This window comes from Macrobrachium nipponense, chromosome 3, assembly GCF_015104395.2.
Source record: "Macrobrachium nipponense isolate FS-2020 chromosome 3, ASM1510439v2, whole genome shotgun sequence".
Taxonomy (NCBI): Eukaryota; Metazoa; Arthropoda; class Malacostraca; order Decapoda; family Palaemonidae; genus Macrobrachium; species Macrobrachium nipponense.
In genome coordinates, this window is record NC_087202.1 from 6,530,777 (window position 1) to 6,535,769 (window position 4,993).

Genomic DNA, 4,993 nt, shown 5'->3' on the forward strand with positions numbered 1-4,993 from the left:
AACTCGACCTACCGGAGAAGTGCTCTGACCGTACTGGAGAGCTCGCAACACACGATAAAAGGAGAAGGACTCGCCACTGGAATTCAGTCCCTCAGCAGTTATCGCTTGATAATGTCCTGTCGATCAGGAGGAAACGTCGCGTTAGAGAGAGAGAGAGAGAGAGAGAGAGAGAGAGAGAGAATTGTATAAGCAATAATAAATCAAATGACTCACCGAATTTGACCATGCCCTTTGGTGCGTTGCTCGCCAGTCTAAGCAACAACGAGAAAGCCGTCATCAGAAGAGAGAGACGCTTTATAAGATTAATAGTGCTGAAGCAGCAGTTATTTTTAACAAAACATGTCTACGAGAGGGTCTCCTTCCGAAATATATTATTATTATTATTATTATTATTATTATTAAGATCATTGGGAGAGCACCTGACCCACGACGTCTGCGTCTCCTAGAAGCGCTGCTCATCCTCGAGGAAAAGCCTCCCCTCAATACCACCCAAGAAGCGTTCCTGATACCGACGTGTGTGAGGAGGACCACACCCCTCTCCCCTAACGAAAGTACCAGCGCGCATGGAACGAACACCGGACATGAGAATAATACCAGGGGTGACGTCACGCAGGTAGAAAGCCAATCAAGAGGCTCCCGGTGATACCCCCTACCTGAGACGGTCTGCAAGACTCGTCAACGCCCGCCGTATGAGTCACCTTCCCGGGAACCAATAAAAACTCGACCTACCCGGAGAAGTGCTCTGACCGTACTGGAGGAGCTCACAACACCACGATAAAAGGAGAAGGACTCGCCCAGAAACCAAGAATCAGCAGAAATACTCAAAAGCAACCAAAACTTCCAGTACTTAGACCCCACACAGAAAACTGAAAAAGGTATCATACTGGGATACCCAACATCCCTTCCAGTCGACCCCATCAAGAAGCTCCCAGGAGTAGTACACGCGGAAAGATGCCTAAACAAGGCAAAAGAACCTTCTAAGAAAGTCCTTGTCACTTTCCAAGGCAAAAGGCCCCCTTTCGTAGACATCCCGACATGGGGGAAATACCACACCGAGGTTTTCACGCCTGAACCCTTAAGATGCTTTAAGTGCCAACGATTTGGCCACCACCAGCAGGAGTGCACAGCTAAGCCTATATGCGGTGTTTGCAGTGGGAAACACCCAACAAGTGACTGCATCGACAAGCACAAAAAGAAGGAGGCAACAACAGCCAGATGCCCTAACTGCCACAAGGGACACCATGCATGGTACAAGGGCTGCATGGAAAGACTGAAAAGAATATGGAATATGAAAGGATCTCCTCCCCCAACCACAGAACAACAAAAACTCACACAATACACATCACACTCACAACCACCTACCACACAGCAAGAACCCCAAAGAGATCTCGCCAAACAATGGCAGCACCCAATCCAACAACACACACACAAACCACCGCAATCACACAGACCCCAACACTACCAGCAAACACATAAAACAGGACCACAATCACAAAAACCCAACACCACCAGCCACCTACACAGACACAGAAACAGCAAGCAACAACCCGAAGCCCCAAGACGAAAACCGCGACCCAGACTCACAGAAAGGCACACTGTACACACAGAGAAACACGCAGGTCCCAAATGCCAGACCCACTTCCTTCCTACCCTACTCCACACCAAAACAGCCACTGCTCCCCACCCCACCCACCTCCTCCCAACATGCCCTCTTCCTCCCACCCCGTTCATGAGAAGTAACACCCGTACCGGTAGTCAGGTTAGTGCCCCAGAGCCCCACCAACAAACATAGCTACAACCTCACACGTGAAGAACTCAGGAGGGAAATAGCAGCGTAGTATCGCAAGTTCTTCACCACTTACTCCCAGAGCAACACTTTTACTGCAGAGCTCAGAAAACACTGGTATCATTGATAAACTAAAATGGAGCAGAACAATCAAAACCCAAACAAACACCCCACCCCAAATGACGAAAACAGCACACACTCAACCCTAAAAATCCTTCAATGGAACATAAACAGTGCAACACCAAATACGCCACACTGCAATCACAGGTGCTCGTAGAAAAACATGACGTTGTCCTCCTACAGGAAACGCTTGTTAGAGAAACCAACAAATTCTCTTTTCAGGGATACACAGTATACAAAACCCCACACACAAATGAAAACAGAGGTTAATCACCCTGGTGAAAGCAACAATTCCATCAGAGAATAAACATAGACTGTGGCAAGGCATTGAAACGCTAAGCATCCAGATAAGGCTAGAAAATACCTCACTAGTCATTCACAACATATACAAAGGCCATGACAAAATCCTTGAAGGAGAAAACCTCTTCAGTGCTGCCTCCAGAGAAAACACATTCTTTGCAGGAGACTTCAATGCGCATCATCCATGCCTACGATCCCAACAACATACAAATGCAGCAGGCAGACACATACATCTGCTCCTGGAAGAATTTCCTGAAGTGGCACTGCTAAATGACACAAACGAAGCTACTCACCTCCGAGGAGGTAGACTGGACCTGAGCTTCGTATCCCAAAACCTGAAAGAAGAATGTGCATGGAAAGTGCACCCAATACTAACCAGCGACCACTTTGCAACTGAAACCAGCATAAAAATAACAAAAATTCCCCCTCCACCACCCCCGCCAGCAGGATGGAGACCGGACCTGGCAAACTGGCCCACTTTTGAAAACCGAATGACTGAGTGGGCAACACAGTACCTCCAAACTCCGGCCCAAAACATAACACACTTCAAGAGGACTTTGTGAGTAGCCTGCATAATGCAGCAAACATCTCCATGCCTAAGAAAACTTTTACCACTAACCAACCCCCCACAAGGACAGCTGGTACTACAACACAAGAATAAAGGAAATGAACTCAAGAGTAAATAGGACAAGAAAACTCTTCAGACGCAATCCCACTGATGAGATGCATGCTCTCCTAAGAGAAGTTATAAACCATGCAACACAAACTGCCAAAGAAGTGAAGCAAGAAACCTGGCTTAAATGGTGCTCACAGACCACCCGACTTACTCCCATTGCAAAAATGTTCAAATGGTTCAACAAAATATCAGGAAAATCCAAGATAACACAACCACACCATCCTGACCCTCAAGCTGAAGCAAACAGACTTGCACAGCATTTTTGCCGACAGGACCAAATCGGCACCTACCACAAACCACAAGAGAAAGGCAAGTGGCACTAGACCCAGGGAGATGGAGAGTCATTAACACGGCCTGCAACATCCTGATGATACAGACACTCCATTCACACTAAAGGAACTGGGCAAAGCCCTTCAAAAGGGAACAGACACAGCCCCTGGAGCAGACATGATCACATATAGCATGCTGAAGAACATGGGAACGGCAGCCAAAACAGTTCATCTCCATATAATCAATAGAACATACACAGAACGCAGTAGACCCACACAATGGAACCAACAAAATACACAGCCGATTCCAAGCCCAAAGAACCCAACTCCTACAGACCCATCTCTCTCATCAGTTGCACAGAAAAAGACTGCAGAGAGAATGGTGCTAAACAGACTGCTATGGAAAACAGGACCTCTACCACCATCGCCTATATGCCTACAAAGAGGGCATAGGCCACACAGGAATGCCTAGCAGATGTCATGTCCCATCAACAACGAAAGGAAAGCAATAGTAGTTTTTCTGGACTTAGAAAAAGCTTATGAGCTAGCCAGTGCAGCTGCCATCCTTGAAGCCTTGGCTGACAAGGCGGTAAAGGGCAACCTTTTAGCATGGGCCAAAGGATACACGCAAAACAGACAGGCTAGAGTCACCATTCCAAGGAGCAGCTCGGACTTTCTCTAGTAGAGAGGAATGGAACACCTCAGGAGGCATAACTCAGCCACCCTCCTTTTCAATGTTTTAATGGAAAAATTAGCCACAACCACCCTAACCCAATGGAGTTGAATATCATTTTTTTATGCAGATGATGTCTGCCTAGTCAGCACAGACAGACACAGATCTCGCCAGAACTGCAGAGTGCAATAATACAAATTGAAAATAAATGCAAAGACCTAGGTCTAAAAATCAACACTGCAAAGACAAAAGCAATGGCCATCAAACACCAGTCTAGACCCAAATGAAATACAGCTCATGGGTGAACCCATTGAATAATGGGTAGACAATTTTGTGTACCTAGGAGTTAACATAAACAAGCAACTCTCCCCACGCAAAGAACTTGAAATACTCAAGCAGAAAGTCAAATGCAGACACAATGCCATGAGGAGGATCACCTCTCTACACAGGAGCAGTATATCACGCCTCAGAACCTTCTACATACAAACAATAAGTCAATGGTTGAGTATGCCGCACCTGTTCTCACCAGTCTCTCAAGCACAGAGCAAAAGAGCCTTGAAGTAATTCAAAAACAATGCCCTGAGACTCATCCACAGGTGCTCCAATGTGGACTAACTTATGCTTATGAGACATGAAACAAAACTACAGTCGTCTGACATACAGAATAGACCAGAGAAACACGTCCATCCTGCTAAAAACCTTAAAAAATGAAAGGAAAACTGTCCACTAAAAAGAAGAGATCAAAAAGTGCATTGATCTCCACGAAGATCTAGACCCACCCAAGACATACTCTGGCAACCTTTTAGAAACACTGAGAAGAGTAGGCATGCAAAAGCATGCTGCTGACTCAGAGAAGACTCTCCTCTTGCTGAGTATGTAGAAACCAGCACCCTGGAAATCAGAACTCTTCAATATCAACTACACAGTCCCTACCGGCAAGCAAAGAAGCATGCACCGTTCAACAGCTGAAACAAGCAGCACAAGATTCAATAAGGAAAACGACAGCCACAAATGAATACTTTACGAGGATCAGTAGACCTCAGCATTCCTGCAGCGGCAGCAGGAGTCTACTCAACATCACTAAAAGGGAGATGGAGGCTCTCAGATAACGCCTCCACTCTACAGACTGAGCTGATAGCAATCGCTAAAGCGCTAGAAGACTTCTCAAC